The following is a 12,711-nucleotide window of genomic DNA, read 5'->3' as shown; positions in this document are numbered from 1 at the left end:
ATCAACACCCATTGAATAAGTGAATGAGTTGAAACTATTATTCATAAGCTTTATGGATGGAAGGGTGCAGGAATGTGCTCTACATTGCTCAGGGAGTGTGTGTTGTATTGTGTGTGTGTGTGTGTGTGTGTGTGAGGGAAAACAGATCCTACCTTTAATGAAGGCTCTAGGCTTGCCTCACTAAGTCCTGGAGAGCAAGGATTGGCGAGGGAGACAGGAAGTGACTGTGAAGGTAAGGCCTGGGCCCAGACTTGGAGGAGGGGGAGTCAGCATAGAAGGTCTGGAAGGAAGGATCTGAGGATGGTGAAAGGAAGGAGGACCAACACAGGAAACAGGAAATGCAGGAACTGGGCCTTTGGCAGCTGTCCTCATCTTTGCCGTTTGCAAATGTGTTCCTCTGAGTGACCTGGGGAACCCCTAGGAGTGGATGGACAAGTAGACCTGAGTTGTCCATGAAACAGCTATAACTAACCCAACTGTTGCTTTCCCTGAGGTGACTACCTGTCAAAATCCCCTGAGGAGCTAATGCAGAATTCAGGCTCCTGGGCAGTTTAAGTAGGACTCTGGGTGTGTGGCCCAGGAATCTGTACTCCAAAGTTAGCCTTATCGTGTGCTCAGTTCCAGTTCCAGTACTTTGGCCACCTCATGCGAAGAGTTGACTCATCGGAAAAGACTTTGATGTTGGGAGGGATTGGGGGCAGGAGGAGAAGGGGACGACAGAGGATGAGATGGCTGGATGGCATCACTGACTCGATTGATGTGAATCTGAGTGAACTCCAGGAGTTGGTGATGGACAGGGAGGCCTGGCGTGCTGTGATTCATGGGGTCGCAAAGAGTCGGACACGACTGAGCAACTGAACTGAACTGAACTGATGCTCAGTTCACCCCCTGTTCCCTGAACCCCCTTTGCCTGCTCTGGTTCCTCAAGGACCTTAGATCCAAGATGTGCCCGTCTAGGGTAACACAGACCCATCCCGATGGTCTGACTTTGCACTGTGGACAATCAGCTGCAACTTAGTGAGACTCTGGTTCCCTACAACCCCCTGCCCCAGCTCTTGGTAACATCAGCATCTCCCAGCTCAGAGCTCAGATATACCAGATAGGGTCACACTTGCTGTGTGACTGAGTTGTGTGCCAACAAGATTGGAGAATAAGTGATTGGGGACTGAAAGGTCTGAGCAGCCCCATCCCCGCTCTCATCCCTCTAAACCCATACCCTTTACTAGCAGGTAGGAAGAACTGGTTTTTACAGGAGGGTGTGGAATGGGTGAATTTAACTCAAATGACCATTATATTTACTACTGTGGGCAAGAATCCCTTAGAAGAAATGGAGTAGCCATCATAGTCAACAAGAGAGTCTGAAATGCAGTACTTGGATGCAATCTCAAAAACAACAGAATGATCTCTGTTCATTTCCAAGGCAAGTCTATGCCCCAACCAGTAATGAAAAGATAGCCTTTTCATTATAGGGGACTGGAATGCAAAAGTAAGAAGTCAAGAAATACCTGGAATAATAGGCAAATTTGGCCTTGGAGTACAGAATGAAGCAGGGCAAAGGCTAATAGAGTTTTGCCAAGAGAACACACTGGTCAGAGTAAACACCCTCTTCCAACAACACAAGAGAAGACTCTACACATGGACATCACCAGATGGTCAATACCAAAATAAGATTGATTATATTCTTTGCAGCCAAAGATGGAGAAGTTCTATACAGTCAGCAAAAACAAGACTGGGAGCTGACTGTGGCACAGACCATGAAGTCCTTATTGCCAAATTCAGACTCAAATTGAAGAAAGTAGGGAAAACCGCTAGACCATTCAGGTATGACCTAAATCAAATCCCTTACGATTATGCAGTAGAAGTGACAAATAGATTCAAGGCATTAGATCTGATAGACAGAGTGCCTGAAGAACTACGGACGGAGGTTTAAGACATTGTACAGGAGGCAAGGATCAAGATCATACCCAAGGAAAAGAAATGCAATAAAGCAAAATGGTTGTCTGAGGAGGCCTTAAAAATAGCTGTGAATAGAAGAGAAGTGAAAGGCAAAGGAGAGAAGATATTCCCATTTGAATGCAGAGTTCCAAAGAATAGCAAGGAGAGATAAGAAGCCTTCCTCAGTGATCAATGCAAAGAAATAGAGGGAAAAAATAGAATGGGAAAGTCTAGAGATCTCTTCAAGAAAATTAGAGATAACTTGGGAAAATTTCAGGCAAAGATGGGCACAATAAAGGACAGAAATGGTATAGACCTAACAGAAGCAGAAGATATTAAGAAGAGGTGGCAAGAATACACAGAAGAACTGTACAAAAAAGATCTTCACAACCCAGATAATCACAATGGTGTGATCACTCACCTAGAGCCAGACATCCTGGAGTGTGAAGTCAAGTGGGCCCTAGAAAACATCACTACAAACAAAGCTCATGGAGGTGATGGAATTCCAGTGGAGCTATTTCAAATCCTAAAAGATGATGCTGTGAAAGTGCTGCACTCAGTATGCCAGCAAAACTCAACAGTGGCCACAGGACTGGAAAAGGTCAGTTTTCATTCTAATCCCAAAGAAAGGCAATGCCAAACAATGTTCAAACTACCGCACAATTGCACTCATCTCACACACTAGTAAACTAATGCTCAAAATTCTCTAAGCCAGGCTTCAACAGTATGTGAACCATGAACTTCCAGATGTCCACGCTGGATTTAGAAAAGGCAGAGGAACCAGAGATCAAATTGCCAATATCTGCTGGATCATGGAAAAAGCAAGAGAGTTTCAGAAAAACATCTACTTCTGCTTTATTGACTATGCCAAAGCCTTTGACTGTGTGGACCACAACAAACTGTGGAAAATTTTGAGAGATGGGAATACCAGACCACCTGACCTTCCTCTTGAGAAATCTGTATGCAAGTCAGGAAGCAACAGTTCGAACTAGACATGGAACAACAGACTGGTTCCAAATAGGAAAAGGAGTACATCAAGGCTGTCTATTGTCACCCTGCTTATTTAACTTATATGCAGAGTACATCATGAGAAACACTGGGCTGGAAGAAACACAAGCTGAAATCAAGATTGCTGGGAGGAATATCAATAACCTCAGATATGCAGATGACACCACCCTTATGGCAGAAAGTGAAGAGGAATTAAAAAGCCTCTTGATGAAAGTGAAAGAGGATAGTAAAAAAGTTGGCTTAAAGCTCAACATTCAGAAAACTAAGATCATGGCATCTGGTCCCATCACTTCATGGCAGATAGATGGGGAAACAATGGAAACAATGGCTGACTTTATTTTGGGGGGCTCCAAAACCACTGCAGATGTTGATTGCAGCCATGAAATTAAAAGATGTTTACTCCTTGGAAGAAAAGTTGTGACCAACCTAGACAGTATATTAAAAAGCAGAAACATTACTTTGCCAACAAAGGTCTGTCTAGTCAAGGCTATGGTTTTTCCAGTAGTCATGTATGGATGAGAGTTGGACTATAAAGAAAGCTAAGTGCCTAAGAATTGATGCTTTTGAACTGTGGTGTTGGAGAAGACTCTTGAGAGTCCCTTGGACTGCAAAGAGATTCAACCAGTCCATCCTAAAGGAAATCAGTCCTGAATATTCATTGGAAGGACTGATGCTGAAGCTGAAACTCCAGTACTTTGGCCACCTGATGCGAAGAACTGACTCATTTGAAAAGACCCTGATGCTGGGAAAGATTGAGGACAGGAGGAGAAGGGGACGACGGAGGATGAGATGGCTGGATGGCATCACCGACTCAATGGACATGAGTTTGAGTAAACTCTGTGAGTTGGCGATGGACAGGGAAGCCTAGCGTATGGGGTCGCAACTGAACTCTGGCCACAGAGGCCGATATTATGACCCTCCCTCTACTGGCTGGAAGGAAACTAGGGACCGTGGATTTCACCAATAGGGAGGCAATATGCAAATATTGCCCTGCCTTAATTGGTTGATGGACAGATGCGTACCATTCATTCTTGAGTTCTGAGACGCGGCTTGGAGCGCAGCTTTGAGGTAGAGGTTACACATGGAAGCAATTATTGAGCTCCCACCTTGTGCCAAGTCCTGAGTCAGGGAATACAGAGGCGAATAACAGGGGCAGGCGCCGCCCTTATGGCACTTGCATTCTAGTAAACTGATATGTGTTAGTCGCTCAGTCCTGTCTGACTCTGTGACCCCATGGACGGTAACCCATCAGGCTCCTCTGTCATTAGAATTCTCCAGGCAAGAATACTGGAGTGGGTTGCCATTTCCTCCTCCAGAGGATCTTCCCGACCCCGGGATAGAACCCGCGTCTCTTAGGTCTCCTACATTGGCAGGCGGGTTCTTTACAGCTATTGCCACCTGGGAAGACTACATAGCATATAGGTGCACTCAATAAATGCTGAAGAAAGTTCCGAGTGGTGACCACTCTTGTCATATAGGGAGAGTCCCTCAATTCTGTTCCCTAGATTTAGAATTTTGGTCCTACACCTCTTTTCTCCCTTTTCCCCAAAGCTTATAGCTTCAGACTTTCTGTCTTCCCTTCTCTCTCCCTTGGAGCTTTGCCTACTGGCATTTTGATTCCCTGCCTCAGGGGACAAGGACTCCAAGTACAGCAGGAAAGATGTGGATAAACTCCAAGAAAGGACTTCCTTGTCTTTCTGTCAGAGTTGCAGCTGCTGCGGGGAGGGAACTGGATATACTTCCCACTGATTTAGAAAATTCCAGAGCTGGGAGAAAGCTTCGAGATAACATATCACGTCCAGAGCTTTTCAACCTTTTTTATTTGGGGAGAGGGGACAGAGATACAATGTAAGAAATGTGCTTTACACCATGACCAAGTGAACTCAAGTTTTGTGGAGGCTGCAGTTGGTAAAGTTGGGGGACTTCTTAAAAATATATGTGTAAAATTTTGTAGGCAAAATCAGGTATTTATTTAGTGTTAGAAAATGAATTCCTATAAATTACAAACTTCAAAATCTGACAAATACCATAATCACAAAGTCAGGACAACAAGAAATTTTTACTTAACGACCTGACATGTCACTTTAATACCTTTATTTGTAATTTTTAAGGTTATTTTAGACTGCATGATTTTCATACAGCAGTGACTTTCTTCTATTCTTTTCTATAAGGAGAAAGAAAAGTCAGCCTTCTAACAGGTTTGATCAAAAATCTTTTTTATTTTGTTATTTTAGGAAAGTTTTTCTCAGCTTCACAATCTTTTATTGGCGATGTCATGTAAACCTGACATGTTTAATTTTGTCAGATCTGCGAAAGACAAATTTTCTATATTGTTTCACCAGGAATGGCAGATTTTGTCAGAACAAAACGTGTTGCCTGTGAGATACAACGCCATGTGTTGTGATATATGAAACGTTCAAAGTTATACGCAGATGTGCTTGCTATTTCAGTACTGTTCGGAGTTGGTGTCCTGCAACAGAGGTGTCTGATCAGTTCTGTTGCGTGTGATCCCCAACGCCCTCCAAAAACAGAAAATAGCATACGGTGCATTTGTAATTAAGTATGCTTTGTCATTAATCGTATCCCCAATGGCAAGGACATCTGCTGTAACTAGATCAGTGGGAATTAAATCTTCCACGTGTAACTTTACACGTCTGAGGATTGGGAGAGTTTTCCATAGACGAGCTGCTGGCTCTGTACAATGCAGATCTTGGTTCTCCTCCACTGCTCACATCTTCCCATGCCAGGTGCCTGGGACCTACGTCATGGTGACATAGTGACTGACCTGTGTCCCTCCACCTGTAGGTCAGAGCACCAAGTTAATCGGCATGGTGAGTGGGTGTGGGTAATTGGAGTGTTTCTGGGAACCATTCCCTACACTAGGATACTGGCAATCATCTAAATATTCTAGAAGTTGACTGTGAACCTTGTAACTGTAACCCAGTAAGCTCAAACTAAATGTATGCCCAGGTCAGTTTCCCATTAGTTGCATCTCACTCAAGTCAGACACAGCCTTTGGAAAGACAAAAATATCTTACTGATGTGAAACAATCTCCCAGGAACATTAAGAGAATAAAACCAAGCTACAAGACAGTAAGTATAGCACACTTTTACCTGTGTGGTGTGTAGGGTATCTCTGGAAGGAAGTCGGAGAAGGGTATTTGCCTCTGAGTGGCTGGGGAGACTGTACTGGATGAGGAACTTGCTTTTCCCAGTAAAACCCTTTTGAACTTTATGAAGTGTTTTTTAAATCACATATGTGTCAATTTTTCTTTTCTTTCTTTTCTGAGATAAATGTTTATAGCAGTTGACAAGCTATTTTTCTTCCTAATTTAGATTATTCTCCTAGTGGCCAGCAGGAGGAGGCAAATGCTTTCTCTCTCTTAGGGGGAGGTTTCCTCTTCTACAATCTTCAGAAAATGCCATGTCCAAAACCATCACAATATTGCAGAGTTAATTATCCTCCCCAATTTAATTATCCTCCAATTACAATTAAAAAATAAAATAGAAAAGGAAACACCGTGGCTGTGCCCTGTGGCTGGAACCCAGACTCCAAGTGGAGTCTTAAAAGGAAAATAAGTGAAAATAAGTTGTCATTATGGACTCTAGGACCTTATGGAATCTTTGATTTTAAAATAGCTTTATTGGGACAGAATTAACATGCTGATCAGGAGCTGGGAGCCAGTGGGAATTCTCAGCTGGGGGTTGTAATACAGGTGTCGATTCCATACCCCATGCATCTGCCTTATCAGCTGTGACCAGGCCATTGAGGCATCTGAGACCCCACTGTCCACAGGAAGATTGGGGTGTCCTGGACCTGGGAGGACCAACCAGGCTCAGTGCTGGGGTCTTCTTTCCCCCAGAAGGGTACTTGAGGACCATCCAAGTAACAGAAACAGCTTGCTGTATTGTTTCATTTCTAGAGAGATGTTCTCTATGGAAAAATGTTCCTCTTGCCACTTATAAGAGGTAGGACATCATGGTCTCTTATATCATCATTATAGGACATCATGGTCTCTTAAGTAAACAAACTCAGTACCACATGTGCGTAGGTGGGTGTGCCCCTGAGCCTCCCCAGTCCAAAGGGCTGGGGTAACATCCTGGGAGGGGCAGAGGGAAGAGGAAGTGAAGAGGCAATGCATCTCTGGATTGGAGCCCCTGAAAATACCCCCTTCTCAGCTCTGTGATGAGTGGTTCCAGCTGTTGCTCCATCATACAACCACCCATCCATCCATCCATCCCTCCCCCACCTGGCCAACCACCTACTCTCCTCGTCATCCTTCCGTTCACTCAGCCAGCCAGCCAGCCATCTTTCTCTCCACCTTTTGAATTAAGGCCAACCTGAAAAGGTCCAGCCAAGAGCTGAGGAAGAGTTCTAGGCGGAGGGAAGAGCAAGGACATAGTGTTGAGGATGGAAAGAGCTTGGTGAACCCACAGGTCAGCCTGGCCAGGGAGCAACTGGGATGAGATGAGGCTGCAAGGTGGATGGGACCAGATCAGGGGGACTTGGTCAGCCAACAGGGGATTTTGGATTTGTTCCAAGTGTGAGAAGTCACTGGAGGGTTTTGAGCAGGACAGTGGGGCGTTGTTATTTCCATTTCACCAAGACCACAGTGAGTGGTGAAAGGATTCTGGGGGCAGGAGCAGAGAACAGGGGAGTAGCTAAGAGACAGCGACCCATCCCTTCCTCCCTCATGGACCCTCCCTAATTCCAGGTGAGGTGAGGATGACCCAAGAGCTCCAGCGGATCTAGGCAGCCCTGGAACGATGCCCGCTGAGTGCTGCCAGGTGTACCCGGCAGCTGGGGCTCAGGGTGAGGCCACAGAACCTGGCCATCAGGTTAGACAAGGAAGATCCCTGGACCAGACAAGGTAAGAGCTCTGTGGATGTCCCTTGAAGAGCAAGCAGTCAGCCGGTCGGAAACGGAGAAGCATGGCGGGACAGCCAAACAGGCCTGATGATATTTCATAACAGCAAACATTTATGTATTCAGCACTGAACAGAGGTCAGCACTGTGCTTAACACTCCACATATTCTCCCTTAAAGCTCACATCTACCCTATAAGCTGTGACAGTTACAGATCCCATTTTGCCGATGGACCAGCTGAGCTCAGAGAGGTTATGTGAAGCTATAGATAGACTTCCCTGTGCCTGAGACTAACCCACCTGGGGAAAAAAAAAAAACACAAAAAACTGTGGGAATAAGAGGGAGTTTTCTCTGGACAGAGACTGGAAATCACGAATCATGGGTTTCCAGATATGTTCAGTAGCAATAGGGCCCCTAACTTGCTGATGTGATAATTTGGCTCCTTGAGGTGGTTCATCTGCCTGTCTCAGCATCTTCCTCACTCACCAGGCTCTGGTCTCAGGCTCCCTAGGCTCTGGAAGGACGGACCCTGCCTTCTTCAGAAGCCCTGTCCTCCAGGGCGCAGAAAGGGATGTGCTCACCAGCCTGGGTCCAAGCTGTTGGATGCTGCTCCTCAGACACGGCTGAGCAACTTCACTTCTGCTGACTCCACTGCTCTGGATACTTGGCGTCATCGTCTCAGATGAAACCTCTGCCCATTTAGGATCCTCCCTCAAAGCGAGGAAGGCAGGCATCTGCTTATTTATTTAATTCTTTAGCATCTAATATGCACGCCACCTGCTATATAGGTTCACTTCTTTAATTTAAAAAGATCTTTTAAAATTCTCACAATTGGGAATTCCCCCACGCTTCCACTGCAGAAGGCATGGGTTTGATCCCTGGTCAGGGAACTAAGATCCCCCATGCTATGTGGTTCACCCAAAACAAACAAGCAAAACAACTTATAATCAGCTTGTGAAGAAGCTATTATTAGTTCCCTTTCACAGATGAAGAAATTGAAGTTTGAAGTGACTTGACGTGGCTCCTCAGCTTGTAGGCGACAGAGCTAGGATGCACCATTGTCCCATCTGACCCCCAAAATTCAGTGCTCCCCATATGTCCACACTTCGTGCACCTTTCCCTATCCGGGAAAGAGGATGCTGGGGAGGAAACAAGCAAGGAGGGGGGTGCAGAGAGATATCACTGATGAGTTGACTTGTTTGTTCTCTGGGAGGAGAAGGACAGGAGAGGAGATGAGCAGAGATACCACAGACCTCAGGACCAAAGTCCCCCAACAGCAGGAGGCCGATGGGTGATACTTACTGGAAGCCACCGGCCAAACTCTCCCTTAGGCGCAGCAGACAGAGGCTCAGGCCCAGACACTCTTGGGGCCCACCAAAATGTTTTACTATCATATAAAATCAGAAGAAAAAAGTGAATTTTTAGGTAGATGAAAATATTTCAATATATAACATTGATCCATTTATTCAATGAAGCCATGAAATTATATCTATGTGTAGTATTTATGTCTGTGTATATATAATACGAGGCTTCCTTGGTAGCTCAGTTGGTAAAGAATCTGCCTGCAGTGCAGGAGACTCAGATTCCATCCCTGGCTGGGGAAGATCCCCTGGAGAAGGAAATGGCAATGGCAACCCACTCCAATATTCTTGCCTGGGAAATCCCATGGACAAGGAAACCTGGCGGGCTACAGCCAAAGGGCTGCAAATAGTTGGACACTACTGAGCAATGAGCACATCAATCATCTATGTTTTCTAATGGAGGAAGGGGCCCGTGAGGGCATCTGCACCTCAGGCTCACAAAAGTCACGATGGGGCCCTGGGAATTTGCAAGGAGAACTTCCTCACAAGCCTGGGGCTCAGACTTGGCCACCAGATGGGGGTGAGCGGCCTCCTTTCCAGCTGACACAGGTGGGGCACTGGGCTCCTGATAAAAACAACAAACATTTTCTGTTAACTATTAACGAAGTGCCAGGCTTTATCTCCCTAATTCTCACCATATTATTGCTCTCATTTTACAGAGGAGGAGACTGAACTCAGGTTAGAACTCAGATTCTAGTGCTGGCTTCAAAATGACATTCGAGAACCCTCCCTGACCCCAGGAATCTGGGACTTTCTGAAGCTTTCCATTGGGATGTCATTAATTATTTGCAGTCATTTCCTGTGCCCTAGCTTGTCTCTCTACAAGACTTGGCCTCATTTAAGGCCTGGCTTTATTTTGTACCTTTTTCTATGGAGGCCCTCGCTCCCGTGCATTTGAATCAAGTCCTTTGTGCCTGTGTCTCTTGGGGAGACCCTGTGTGGCCAGCCAAGCCTGTCCTCCTGGGGGCCTTGCTCCTCACTGCAGCCCCTCAGTGCAGCCTGGCGGCTGCTGTACAATTCAGTGCAAGCAAATCACTGAGGTCCCATCACAAAGTCCTGGGAACTCGCTTCTGTAGCTGCTTTATTCACTTCACATTGTACCATGAGCAGGGAACCACAGCCATCAAGGGTCTCCCAAAAATGTGATTTTTTTTTTTCAAAAAATGTGGTTTTTGATGACTGCATAATAGTTCATTTATATTTTTGTGGCACCATAAACTTAGCCAGTCGCACAGTATTGATGTTTCACTTTCCAATTCTTCCCTAATGGTGATGATGACGTTTGCTATTCAGTCAATAAACACTTATTCTTAAGGATGTACTAAGTGCTGAGAACAATTTTCTGATCATCTGGCTTGATTTAAGGGCAACATTTGGAGTACTGAGCAGAACTTCTGAAAACCTATGAGAATTGGTCAAAGTAGTAGGCAGAGGAAAATATATAGCCTTAAATATATTTATTAATGAGAAATATGTGTGTTCAGTCATGTAACATTTTTTGCAACTCCATGGACTGTAGCCTACCAGGCTCCTCTGTCCTTTGAATTTTCCAGGCGAGGATCCTGGAGTGGGTTGCCATTTCCTACTCCAGGGGATCTTCCTGATACAGGGATCGAACCCATGTCTCTTGTGTCAGCTGCACTGGCAGGTGGCTTCTTTATCACTGTGCCACCTCAGAAGCCCCAGTTAATAAGAAGAAAAGATGCAAAGTCAATGAACTAAACATTTAACTCAGGAAGTTAGAAAAAGAGCAATAAAAATTAGCATAAAAGCAGAAAATAATAAAGGAAAAAAAAATGAGAGCTGGATCTTTGAAAAGACCGAGGTAGTAGAAGGTCTAGGGACATGTGCAAACTGGGGATTCTTTAGTCGGGAGGCTTTCATGAATATTATTTCTCCCACCAAACTTCTGATAACAATAGCTTGGCAAAGTGTATTAGCTATCTATTGCGGTGTAACCAATTAACCAAAACCTATGGGCCTAAAGTAAGAAACACATTTCTTATAGCTCTTGGCGCCAGGAAACCAGATAGGATTGAGCTGGGTGCCTTTTGGCTCAGGGTCTCTTACAAGGCTTCAGTCAAGGTGTTGGCAACACCGGCCATCCCAAGGCTCAAAGGGGAGAAGATCCACTGCCAAGTTCACTCCCATGGGTATCGGCAGGGCTCAGGTCTGCATCACTGGTTGGCTGGAGACATCAGTTCCCTGGCACATGCGCTTCTCCATAGGACTGCTGACTACATGGCTCACTTCTCCCAGAGCTAGAGGGGAAAGAGAGAGAGTGAGAGAGCACAATCTTTTTGTAACCTTTCTTTTTATAAGTAGGCTTTTTGTAACCTAATCTACTAGTATTCTCTTCTAGAATTCTGTATGCTATTAGTTAAAATTGAGTCACTGGGTCCAGCCACAGTCAAGGGTAGCCAATCATACACAAGTATGAACACCAGGAGTAGGGATCACTGGGGGCCATCAAAGAAGCTGCCACCACACAAAGGTTTTAAGATCATATGCCTCCTGGAGGTCAAATATTCTTTTTGCTAAGTGACTGCCTTGGCAGTTATCTGAGGAATGGGTTAGTAGAAAAGGCAAGTTCGGCTACATATTGGTTGTGTGAGGCCTGGGAACCTTTGTCCTCATCTGAAAAATGGGGTCATAACAAAGATCACCTTCAGAATTTACTGAGTTTATTGTGATGAGGGGTGGGCATAAAATACCCTTCAGAAGTTAGGCATTACTAAGAGAACAGTGTTGGAGATTCAAGTGCCTGTGATTTTTTTTCTCTTTCTTATTAGTATTTTAAAAATCTTTCATTGATGTAAAACATACACACAGAAAAAATTCTCCAGGCCAGAATCCTGGAGTGGTAGCCTTTCCCTTCTCCAGGAGATCTTCCCAACCCAGGGACTGAACCCAGGCCTTCCACATTACAGGCAGGTTTTTTTACCAGCTGAACACCAAGAGAAGCCCAAGAATATTTGAATGGGTAGCTGATTATCCCTTCTCCAGTGGATCTTCCTGACCCAAGAATCGAACCTGGGTCTCCTGTATTGCAGGAGGATTCTTTACCAACTGAGCTATCAGAGACATAGAAAAGTGCACAATTCATAAATGTGGTCATGATCCCCTGTGTTTAAGCGTTCTTCTAAACCAAGTGAGCTTTCAAGTTCTTTTTACTTTGTGCACTCTCCAAAACCTTCCACAGTGAGCTAGAATTACTACTCTCGTCATAAAAATGTCACCTCTGCAAGGTGTAGTTTCTGTTGATTAGAGAGTTTCCGTTGATAAAGCACTTGCAAAATCCTTATCTTGCTTGAGTTTTATAATGGCCATGGGAAAAAGATCAAGAAAGGATCACGGATCAATTTCCTTATGGGTAAAATGAGGAAATCACTCTCCTCTGGCGGTGGGGACGGGGGAGGGAGCGGAACTGAAGGCGGTGTTTTCTGTGAGTGCTGGGCAGGGAGCCACCTGTCCGCTCCTGGCACCGAAAGGCCTTCAGCAGGCTGGTCCCCCAGCACCCCACCCAGAGTGGCCACCGTCA

This window comes from Ovis canadensis, chromosome 3, assembly GCF_042477335.2.
Source record: "Ovis canadensis isolate MfBH-ARS-UI-01 breed Bighorn chromosome 3, ARS-UI_OviCan_v2, whole genome shotgun sequence".
NCBI lineage: Eukaryota > Metazoa > Chordata > Mammalia > Artiodactyla > Bovidae > Ovis > Ovis canadensis.
Note: the sequence above shows the minus strand (reverse complement) of the source record.